The following is a 12,664-nucleotide window of genomic DNA, read 5'->3' as shown; positions in this document are numbered from 1 at the left end:
TGAAACTCCGCACAGGTCCCTAACCAGCGGGGTGTCATAAAATTATGGTTGATAATCCCAAAACGAAACTCCGCACCGGTCGGGCACAGGTAATCTGGACGGGCGGCGCAGCGCCCGGTAGGTAATCCTTAGAAGGGTTTTTGGAAAAATGATAAGATTTTAAGTTTATTAAACGTTTTTGAACGATTTTAAACTTTTTCGTTAGTTTTAAGTGAGCCGTTTGTTTTAAAAGATGTATCCCATACGTTAAACCACTAGTCAACGAGGTAAAACTCAAATTGTGTGTGAAAATTACATGTTTAATTTCCATCATGTGCTTGGTTCAAGTGACTAGCGCTGGAGATGTATAAATAAAACCTGCAAAGCGTTTATACTTACTGTTGGTGAAGGAAATGAAAGAATATTCTCTTTGGGAAAATTTTCACATTACCTGTTCTTCGTGCGGAGTTTAGTGCACCCAAAAAGGGCCAATTTTTGGAACGTGCGGAGATTCATGCACCTTTAATCCCTTTACCTGCATCCGTGCGGAGTTTCGAATCGCCCGTTGTATTTTACGTACACTGAAAGAATGATAACTACTCCAAATTCAAGCAAGAAAAAAAAATAAATGCATGATTTCGCACATTAAGGGGTTGGGAGTTCGGCTTAACAATGAATTTAATAACTTCGGAGAATCTTAACATACGAATACTAGATTTTTATCGCTTCTGAAAATCTGAACAAAAGAACAAGGCCAATTCCGGATTAAACGGAGTTTGGAAACAAATTATTCCGGATAAAACTGGATTTTTAAAATCGATTTTGTTTCCGGATAGCACGGACTTCCGGATAACCGCGAGCGGGATAATCGGGGCTCTACTGTACATACATACATACATTAATTTTAACTGGTAATAAAACTCATCAAGAGCAACAACTATTCTAAATAATTTTCTTTTTGTAAACGTTCTCGTTAATGAGTTAAAATTGTTTAAAATTTTCCACAAATTTCGCTACCCGCCACTGGAGACCACGCTACCTGGTCGACAGGGATAACCGATTAGACAAAAACAGTTAAAAGTCTATTGTGAGTATTTGACAAATATCTGTGACGACTGTTTTTATGTATTTTTACGAAAACAAAATTATACTGCCCATTGTTAGAACCTGTGCTTAGAAGGTTTACGTAAACGGCTCGTTAATTTATGGGGGGGAAAACGCTAAAAAAAAAATTCCGATTTAGAAAAAATGGGATATAGAAAAATTATTTATCATGACGAGTTCTGTTACTGATTAAAATTAATGTACTTATTTTCGTTACACGTTGTATAATGGCTACGGACAACTTTATACTTTTATGACATGACGAGACAACTTGTGTCCAGCCTGACCACCAAGCGAGTTCTGGGCATGGCAGAGAGAATATACAGGGTCGTCCCGATATAACCTGCCAAAAAAATTCTGGGTCATTAGAAGGATCTAACAAGTCCAAAAAACCCCCCTTCGTTAGGTCCAAAATAATGGGGATAAATTAACCCCTATCCACACCCATTCGACGCTGCTGACCACAAAAATACGTACCTACTCAGGAATTAATTGTTGGTGTTTGTAAGGATGACAGTATCTAAGCAACATAGGTACCTGTATCGTTTATGACAAATCTCAAATCTGACAAACTAAATCAAATTAATGACATTTATTGAAAACGCTGGACACTGTGTGCGTTAATTCACCAGCTTATTTAAGTACAAAAGCTGATTTTGTAGACTGAGATGAATGAGTAATAAATAAAGTGGTGTTCCTCAATGTGTAAATAAATGTAGAGATAGTGTGTGCAAAATTGTGGAAGAACTGTGTAATAAGAGTATCGTCTTAATTGTGGTTAAATAGCCAAAATAATGTATTGAATAAATTTATTTACACTTTACATATTCGTACTTTCAACTCTAACTGAGAATATCTACTAACTAATGAAAGGTAAACTAGACTAGAAACATTATTTTATAATAAATGTTCTGTGTGCCTTCCGTTGGCATTTAAGCACATTTGAGTACGCCGCGCCGGTACCAATTTTCATAAACAGAATTCAGCATTTCTGGGTTTTTACGAATCTGGTTCGCGGCAGCTGTGTCGCGTTTCTGGAGTTGGCTTTTTGTATTTATTTCAACTTCGTATACCAAATCTTTCGTGTGGCCCCAAAAATTAAAATCCAGAGGGGTTAAATGGAGGATCGGGGACGCCATCGTATTGGAATCAGTCAGAACCAACCTCACATAAATGCAGATGTAGCTCCACAAAAGTACAACGGGACGGAAGGACTCCTTCAGGAAAACGCTCGCCGTATGGTAGCCTTGCCGGTCTTGAATTACCACGTGCTTCGCCATAGAGTAAATGCAAATCGGCGTATTCTTGTTTCGTGAATTTCATAACTTTTTAAAGGATTCGCAAATTTAAAATTAAACTTGACAAATGTCATAGGTGTTGCAGGTACCGTTGCTAAAGAAATCGCAGCCAAGTAACCAGAATTACCTTTTTAAAACTGATTAACTCATTAGCGTACAGCAAATTTTGACCAAATTTTCAATTATTTTTATCTCGAAAACGAAAAGACTTTTATTAGAAACTTTTTTTGTGTATGAGTTTTACTCATCGTCACCTATTACTGGATTTCTTCTGGCAGGTTATATCGGGACCAGCCTGTATAGCCTTCCAGTGATAGATTGTTGACAGTCAAGTATTTATTTCACGACTCCCGTACTACGCGAAGAAAATAGTACCGCGGCAAATTTAAAATATCCCACAATGTTACTAAATTACAAAATGAGGTCTTCATACACGCGTTGAATTAAGATTTTATTTAGGATGTCTCAGAATAAATGTAGGAGACGTGGATGACATATTCTTCGTAAATTCTAATAACGAATTCGAAAGAAAAAGTGCCCTAGGATAATAATTAACAACGTATAATCTATTCCACGACCTGCTAGATAGTCAGAGTGTCTATAGCGGCCTGGGCGTAGACCGAAAAATCCTATGTTCTCATGATTCTGACCGTTGTCTGCGCTGATCTCATTATAGTCTGTGCAATACGTTTTTGGTGAGACTAGAGGCGCTGTGGGTCTGGGACTTACAGAAAACTGTAAATTGAGGTTTGTCGTTTTCACCACAGGTTCCACATTCGCTGTTAACATTAAACGTCAAATAAACGCGTCAAAAATGTCAGAAATCAAAGTTCATGGCAGAACATCTCAGTAAAAACAGTTTTTATGAATAATTTTGACCGAAAAAAATAATATATACCTCCAACGATGGGTCAAAATTTTGCAGAGACCTACAATTCCTCAGTTTATAGCGCCATCTCATAGCGTTTTTAGTTTGGCCGGCGTACGACCTTGCTCTATTGCACAGACTAGAAGTAGAGAAAATCAGCGCAGACAACGATTCTGACGTTTAGGGTTGATTTCGGGGGTTGTTAGCAACTAACTGTCATGCTATCACATCGTCATGTGCATCGTGACAATTTTGACATGCAGTCCACACACATGTATCTGCATGATGCATGCAGTCATGCGTAGTTGTCCAGTGATAAATGATACATTATTACTTTAATTGTAATTACAGTTTGGATATTCTAAATGGCAAAAGCAAAATGTTGCGCACTGGTTCGGTTGTGCGGGACGGACAAAGTTTCGGCGCCGCGTTTTTTGAAAATATCTCGGTCAGTGGCGAGTGCAAATTCATAGAATAATAATTTGCCCAAAATGATATTATATTCAAAACTGTACAAAACGTAAAATTTCCTTTCCACTCATGTCCACCAAGAATGGCACGGATTAATTAAGCAAATATAGGTAATTGTTTTGTTGTGGACCCATCTTTATCTGAAATGACCCGCTTAGGAAATAATGTAGGTACTGCAAATCCAAGAATGAGATTATAATTTTAATATTAATCTAGAAATAGGTTTACAACATTACAACAAACGGAATTTGTTGTTGCTGCATTTATCGCAATATCAGTTCTAATATGATAAAAAAGCCAGTTCATAATCACTAACAGCAAAATGCTAAAAACCAGAAACACCACACAGAACTAGCATCAACAAAATTAATAAAATTGTTGTTATTAAAGCTAATTTTAAACTGCGACACTCTTTGAGTCTTTGACACTGCATTTTGACAACTTCACTGAATTCATTACATTTTTTTATGAGGTTATGATTATTTAGTGACATTCCCCCCTAAAGTGGCGCCGTGGAGATCACAGGCACTAAAGCTTCGCCCAGGCAGATGTATAGCGAAATATGTCAATCATCAAGACGGCGGTGATCTATTCCATCTTTAAAAAAACGATAGGTTGCCATGCTTTAATTTTGTTAAATTGGCAGTACTGAGGAAAGTAGTAGTTATATTTCATTTCATTTTGGTTGTAAATCTTTTGTAACTAAATTTGAAGTGCTATGTTGCAAGATGATTCTAAAACAAAAAGTAAATAAAGTTAACAATAAATGTCATTTTGACGTTTTTCCAATTTATTTTAAATTAGACAACACAAAGTAATAATTTAAATGGTTTACTATGTACAAGTGCATAATGCCAAAAGTTGTGTTTGTCGAGTGTTGAAGGGCTAGACACATTTTAAACGAGGTAGGGCCGATCTAAATAATGATGCTATTATTAATAGATTGATGGATATCTTCAATGTGAGAACAATGAATTTGTATTCGATGAAATCCTGAACTGTATAATTAATTGATAGGTGGGAAGATATATTGCATAATTACAAAAAAAAGGTCTGGAGGATACTAGAACAACAAAAAAAAGAAAATCAGAAAAGTGGAACCATTTTTTAAAAGACATCTGAACGAAATTATTCATTAGAAGATGATTCGGAATCTAATGATGAAGATAATTCTGAAGATGAAATAATGGAGGAGGTTAAAGTGTAGATGTCTTTTAAAAAAAGTGATTCCATTTTGGAGAACTTATCCGTTTTCTGCTTGTTAAACTAAAGCAAGTGTTCTTGAAACTCATTCAACGACTAAAACCTCCACCAGATGTTTACATTTTGATTTGTCTTTTTTTTTCAATTGCTATTTTTAATAAAAAATGCTGAGTTCTCTATTAATTTCTTGTAATACGGTTCAATCGATTCGCAAAAAAGCGGAACATAAGTATGGCAACACTGTGCCTTCAAAATTTTCAGAATTCCTAACCAAACTTTTATTCAGATATACAGGATGAAATCTGTCAGATTGTCATGGCCAAGCATCGTTTTTTTAAAGTTGGAATACATTATAAGATGTAGGCTAAAAAATTTATATATGATAATAAATTTATAATGTCACATGAATGTTTTAAAATACGTTGACATGAATTAGTTTTGGACCAGGAAAATAAAATAACGACAAAACATGTTTATTTCTACATTTTTATTTTTATCTCACCTGGGACAAGAAGCTAACACAGGTCAGAACCCTGTTCATAATGGATTTTCACTCAAAATAGGGTAAACGTAAACATGGAAAAAACGCATGATTTGACCATCTATTTTAGTCATGTACCTATAATACTGTCACTTACCAGGGGTTGAATGTCCCCCCATCTCGTCTTCAAAACGCTACATCTGCAAATAGACCAAACCCTTTAAATAACTAGTCATTACTTAGGTGAAAACTCAAATCACTATCACTGTCGTCACTTTCAATGTCAACATTAGTCACCAGCTCCTCAACAGACGTATATACCTCTTTTTCAAAATATTGTCTTATAATTTTATTGGTATGATCTATGTAATGTGTCCATTGTTCTGCAGACACCCCTTCTAAAGCTGTCCTCCACGCCAAAATTGGATTTTTGTTCTTCAGAACCTCACTGTCATATGTTCGCTTGGTTTGACTCCATACCATTTCAATCGGGTTAAAAATACATTGATATGGAGGCAAACGTAATGGTTTATGACCAGCCTCATGAATAACACGATCCACTACGTAGACAGGACTTTTATAATTTTGTCTGCATAACTTTAATAAGGTGTCCTTTTTATCTGTCTCAAAAAAATGGATATTGTTATTTTGAAGCCAGGTCTGTAAATGAGCTTTTCTCCATGCACAAGTTGGTTTCTTTTCCTCCAAGCGACTATGGTAACTGGCGTTGTCCAGAACAATTATTGATGGTTCCGTCAAAGCAGGTAATAATTTATCTTGCAACCACTCTTCAAAAGTTTCCGCATTCATTTCTGAATGGTAATCCAGTGAATTTTTTTTGCTTTTGAAGATGAGTCCTGCTCCTTCAATAAAATCATGAGAATTACCCGCATTAACGACAATGTATCGATCTAAAATTTCGTATTTTACAATTAAACGTAATTTCATATAAGTTGACTACCCTAGTCTGTACCTCCTTCCCCTGTTATCTTTTTTATTGATCGTACATCTTCATCTTGCCAAGATCGCCTTACAGTGTCATTAGCAAATACCCACGTTTCATCTAAATAAATACAAGGTCTAGGATCAGAGGAGTTTAAATTGTCCATGTAGTCTTTCAAAAACTTTTTTCTCAGTAACGTAACATGTGGCTTCTCCATTAATGCACGCCTATTGTCGTCTTTACGATAAGTGATAAGTATTGCAAGACTTGAACGTTTGTAATGGTAGATACATTTTGAAGTGAGCTCCTGGCCTAAAGTATCCAACGTCACATGCTTTTCTACAATTAAAAATTATTAGTTCTACACACTTAATTTCCTAAAATAATGGCCCCAGAAATCTACATGCAAAATAAACTCATAAATTAAGAAAAAAAAAATCTCATTGAATAAAGCACCCTTACTTATCTCTTACTCTGATGAACCATGTCATATAAAACAAAACGAATTTCTTGTTTAAAATTTGGACCCAAATCTGTCGTACTATTTTTGGAACGTGGCCTTTTAATTTTCTGAGGCTCCTCTTGTACTGCATCTTTGTATTGCAAGACTGAGTTCTTAATAATACCCAAACAAAGTGCAGTTACCTACAAAAACAAGACTTAAAATGATGTGTTAGGTGTAAATCATCAACAGTACCTCAACAGCAGATCCCAAACACAAATTTCTTTCCTTAAAATAAGTGTATGCATTGGCAATCATCTTTTGTGCTGTCACATTACCAGCGACAATAATATAGCTTCTCTTGGCCATGGCCAACTTCATCTAGCTTCCGCTGCGCAGCGGAAGCTAGATGAAGTTGGCCATGTTTTGGCCTATCAAACAGTTCATTAAAAAATCAAACGAAAAACCAAGAATCTTACCTTTGACTGAACCGTATTTGTTATATCACTTAGGCCACTCATTGTTTAAAGAAAGTTTTTCCTTCGAAAGATTCTTAATTAAATAGTTTATTTTATAACACTTTGACGTCCTACAAACACACGCTGACAGGCACCTGACAGGTCGGAACCGTGTAGGGTGTAGGAATAAAAAAGGCGCGAACACTGCCAACGTTAAAGCGCATCAACCCAATGTTCCTATTGATATACATTGTTAATGTCTAGGGAAATTTCTTTTTTTCACGATATTTGAAAAAGTTGAATCTATGGCTGGATTCACTATAATAGTTTTAAGCGTCGTTTTCATGGTGGATTTACAAGCGTGGCTCGCTCGGCTAGTTTGGCTTTGGAAGAGTCGTTTTCATTTTCATGGTGGCTTGCTACTTCAAGACAGCCACGCCAACGCGCATGCACTATTGAGCGAGCTAGCGTTGATCTGTCACATCAGCTGATTTGATTCCCGCACTGTCAAAGTGTTTGTAAGTTACCGCACTGCCGTTCTGAGTCTAGTAATTTTTACTTTAAGGTTGGCGCAAAAATCTGAAATTTAAAATTTGAAATTAAGATTACTAAATTCGCTTTCTTTCATTCAAAGTATTACTCACACGAAATAGCTGAACAAGAATAAGATATGAAATGTAAAAGAATACTGTTAACGGCCAGAGAAAAGCAGGGTATTGTTAATTTTTGTTTGGAAAGAAGAGGATTATCTCCATAAACATAACCAAACTTTTCTTGTTGATGTTTTTATAACTAGATTTTGTGTACAGGCAGCTGGAAAGGTATCTCACCATAGGTACACTCCAAAAAAAAAAAAAATCAAAAATTTGACAATGACAGAGTTTAATAAACGGATAGTACAGTCGGAACGTTATGGATGTGGATTGGGGACTTGTCGTTAAGTTGGCACTACCAGCAAAAGTAACTAGGCGCGCCAATAAGGTTATTGGAATTTATGACAGATCTCACTAATGTACAGTTCAATCATGAGTTTTAAGCGACCTTGAGTTTGACAATCCATATCCAAAACATTTCGAGTATATATTGGGTGATTATTGATTAAAAATGATTGTGGATAAATATGGCAACTATGTACGAAAATTTATATGGCAACTGTGTGGGTGGGGTAGAGTTGATATTTGTATGATATTTCATGTGCGTGCATTTGATTCTTTTTATACCATTGCATATTTACTTGACAATTTTCAAAATTGCGCGACTATGAACTGTCAAAGAAATGTCAACTCTATTCTACCCACACAGTTACCATATACATTTTCGTACATAGTTGCCATATTAATACACAATCATTTTGAATCATTGATTGAAACATTTTAAATAGATCAATGTAAATTAAAATAGGATTTATCAATTTACGGCAAAAATCTCCCCAACCATTCGGTAAGCTGGCATCCTCACCAAATTTGGACAATTTACTTCCCAAATGTTTTTAAAACACCGGTGAACACTGTTGGAAATATGCAAACTCCAATCTAGTTATATGTTTAAAGTTGCCTTAGCAACTACAGTTTGTTATGACAAAAGTTGTATTAATTACAAAAAGCTAGAAATAAAGACTCTACAGGTTATGGGCCCACTGCGCTGAAAAATAAGAAATTGTACGAATTCCGCAACGAAAAAGTAACTTGAAGCTATTTGTGAGTACTACAAAAACGAAAAATGAGCTACACAAGCATGAAAATCGATCCTCTTGGAAAAGAAAATTTCGATACTTGGAAAATTCAAATCGAAGCTTTGCTCATTAAGAATGATTCTTGGAAATACGTGAACGGAACAATTCCGAAACCAAAAGAACCACCAGAAGCCGTAACCACGTGGGAATCAAACGATGCGAAAGCCAGGTCAGATTTAATTTTAACAATCTGCCCATCAGAACTTAAACAGATCAAGAATTGTCCTACGTCAAAAGACATATGGAACAAATTACACAGCGTCTACCAGTCCCAAGGACCTGCTCGAAAAGCGATGCTCCTGAAAACATTAATTTTGCTGAAAATGAATTTGGCCAATAGCTGGTCAACGAAAATTGTAGGAAGCGGTACTGTAAAACTGAGTGTGGAAGAACATCTCACTGTGAGACTAGACGAAACTCTGTACGTTCCTGACCTACGATCGAATCTCTTGTCAGTCGCGAAGTTGACCGAACACGGTTATGAAGTTATTTTCAGAAGAAACGAAGCCATCGTAACGAATCCCGACACCGGAGAAAATGTCATAGTAGCACGTCGAGATAAAGATATGTATTACATCGACGAGTTGTCCGAAGAAAGCAGAGTGTCGCAGACGAGGTCGCAGATATCTGTGTCATTACAAGAATGGCATGAACGTTTTGGCCACCTCAACGAAAAGGATTTGAAGAACATTATACGCAAGCAGAAAGTTGATGGAATTGACATCAAGGCCGACGAAGCTTTACCCGTTTGTGAAACGTGTGTGAAGGGCAAGCAGACACGGAAGCCATTCACAAGGTCGGTATCTCAATCTACAGAACTTTTAGAACTCGTGCATACAGACGTTTGTGGACCCATGCGCGTGAACTCTCTCGCTGGTTCAAGATATTTCGTCACTTTCATAGATGACAAGTCAAGATGGTGCGAAATATATTTCATGAAAAAGAAAAGTGAAGTTATCGAGAAGTTCAAGGAGTACAAATGTTTGGTTGAGAAGAAAACGGAACGAAAAATTAAAACAGTCCGATCTGACAACGGAACCGAGTACACAAGTCACTACTTGGAAGATTTCCTGAAACAAGAAGGCATCAGACACGAACTCACTGTAGAATACACGTCACAACAAAATGGAGTAGCCGAAAGGAAAAACAGAAGCTTGGTGGAGACGGCGAGGTGCCTGATGATCCAATCGGGGCTCTCCGCAAATTTTTGGGCTGAAGCGATTTTAACAGCAAATCACATCAGGAACAGGTGTCCTTCTCGAAGCCTGGGAGGTGAAATTCCATTTAAAATGTGGACGAGAAGAACCCCAATTGTCAGCTATTTCCGAAAGTTTGGTACAACAGCCTTTGCACTTGATAAAACGCCTGGAAAGGGAAAATTTGACTCAAGATCGAAAAAATGCATTTTTATCGGATACTCGGTACAATCGAAGGCATATAGACTTTGGGATCCAGAAGCAAGAAAAGTTATTCGAAGCAGAGACGTTACGTTTACAGGACGTAATCAAGCAGAAAATGATTTTACTGATTTCATCGACGAAGAAATTTTCAAGAAAAACCTAGAAAACGTCATTGAATTCAACGTACCCGAAACACAAAAGGAAGATAAACAAACAGAAACCTGCGATCTAGAAGCAGATGGAGAAACTCTCGTAGAAGAAGAAAACGCAGAAGAAATTCCCGTGATAATGAAGAGAGGTCTAGGACGACCAAAGAAGGTTCTTACCGGCAAGCGGGGGAGACCGCGAAAACTGTTCAACATGATAGAAGTCAACGAAGAGGAGGTAGAACCCGAAGAAGAAGAAAACCACGAGAACGAAGAATTGCATGATGTAGCTGGTCTGATTGAGTTTGGCGACCCGCAGACAGTTTCAGAAGCTCTATCTAGTCCAGAAGCTGCCGACTGGAAAAAGGCAATGAATGCAGAATACGAAGCTCTGAAAAGAAATCAAACTTGGATAATTGTAGATCGTCCCCAGGGAAAGAAAACCGTTGAATCGAGGTGGGTTCTACGAACAAAATTCAAGAAGGACGGATCAGTCGATCGTCGCAAAGCCAGACTCGTGGCGAAAGGTTTTACTCAAAAACCTGGTATTGATTTCAACGAAACGTTTGCCCCCGTGGCAAGACTCGGATCAATTCGTTTGTTCATGGCAATAGCAGTCGAATTAGGTCTCCAAGTACACCAACTGGATTTCACAAGTGCCTATTTGAATGGCGAAATCGAAGAAGAAGTGTTTATGGAGGTTCCAAGTTCTACGACATACTAAATGAAAGGGAGTCACGAAAATTCAGAGGAAACAAAGTGTGTTTGATTAGAAAGGCACTTTATGGCCTGAAACAATCAGGCAGGCAGTGGTACAAGAAACTAGACGAAAAATTAAAACAACAAAAACTGAAACCATTGAACTCCGATCCCTGTGTTTACATCAATAAAGAAGACGGAAACATCGTCATAGTCGTGATCTATGTTGACGACCTCATGGTCGCATCGGACAACCCGAGAAAACTGCAACGATTAAAATCAGAACTGTCGAAGTCTTTCGAGATGAAAGATTTAGGTCCTTTGAGTTTTTGTCTTGGCATTGAATTCACACAAGATGTCAAGAAACAAACAATTACCATGTCACAATCAAAGTACATCAAGGAAACCTTAAGTCGTTTCAACATGGAAAATTGTAAAGGTGTAACAACCCCGATTAACCCGAATGAAAAACTGTCGAAGGAAATGTGCCCGAAAACCGAAGAGGAGAAGAAAGCAGTTGAAATGTTACCATATCAGAGCCTCGTTGGTTCTCTAATGTATTTGGCTGTTTCAACTCGATCAGACATCGCACACGCCGTTAGCATGCTCAGCCAATTCAACGCAAACTTTGGGGAACAACACTGGAGAGCTGCGAAACGAGTACTGCGGTATCTGAAGAACACAGAAAATCTAGGCTTAATGTTCAAAAAGTCTGGACAAGAACTTGTAGGTTATGCCGATGCAGACTGGGGTGCAAGTATAGATGATAGAAGATCGTACACAGGATATGTTTTCAATTTCGCTAACGCTGCTGTCAGTTGGGAATCACGAAAACAAAGAACGGTTGCAATGTCCAGTACGGAAGCTGAATACATGGCTCTTTCTGAATCGACGAAGGAAGCTATTCATTTAAGGCGTTTCCTGTCTGAAGTCCTAGATCAGCCGTCAACGACGACCATTTTTAATGACAATCAAGGAGCCGGACAGTTAAGCAAAAATCACGTGTTTCATAACCGTACGAAACACGTCGATATTCGTCACCATTTCATACGAGAAGCCGTGGAGAGAGGAGACATCAAGGTGGAGTACCTTCCCACTGATCAAATGCCAGCCGATGTTTTGACAAAGGGATTGTCATCGCCAAAGCAGAATAAGTGCATCCATGCCCTTGGCATGACTACGACTACATGAAGAAAGACACAAGATGCAGTTTGAGGGGGAGTGTTGGAAATATGCAAACTCCAATCTAGTTATATGTTTAAAGTTGCCTTAGCAACTACAGTTTGTTATGACAAAAGTTGTATTAATTACAAAAAGCTAGAAATAAAGACTCTACATTTGTTTTGTCTCTAAAGTGAGGCATTTTCTCTTTATAGCCCTGCCTGTGGCCTCCAAGATATTGCTACTTAATTGTATTTTTTTCAGTAATTATTATCTGAC

The 12,664-nt window shown here is 37.5% G+C and overlaps 1 protein-coding gene and 1 long non-coding RNA gene across 13 annotated transcripts in view; one reads left to right on the top strand and one right to left on the bottom strand.

Annotated features, from left to right (window-relative positions):
• The window catches only part of LOC138126310 (receptor-type tyrosine-protein phosphatase C-like), a 45,570-nt gene that overhangs the window by 25,544 nt on the left and 7,362 nt on the right, over positions 1-12,664 (top strand). Inside the window, exon 1 of one of the 12 annotated variants that reach the window (XM_069042075.1) lies at positions 4,415-4,625. The exons of the other annotated variants lie outside the window; for them this stretch is intronic. The gene's annotated coding sequence lies outside the window, so the exon portion shown is untranslated. Of the gene's footprint in view, positions 1-4,414; positions 4,626-12,664 lie in introns of those variants that run through there. 12 annotated transcript variants of the gene reach the window in all.
• LOC138126316 (uncharacterized) lies at positions 6,116-6,506 on the bottom strand. The gene is made up of 2 exons (XR_011157749.1): positions 6,378-6,506; positions 6,116-6,315 (listed from the first exon to the last, which is right to left on the bottom strand). It is a non-coding gene; the product is annotated as an uncharacterized lncRNA (long non-coding RNA).

This window comes from Tenebrio molitor, chromosome 3 (genome assembly GCF_963966145.1).
Source record: "Tenebrio molitor chromosome 3, icTenMoli1.1, whole genome shotgun sequence".
Lineage (NCBI taxonomy): Eukaryota > Metazoa > Arthropoda > Insecta > Coleoptera > Tenebrionidae > Tenebrio > Tenebrio molitor.
The sequence above is the reverse complement of the archived record's forward strand: the minus strand, read 5'-3'. Positions and strand labels throughout refer to the sequence as shown.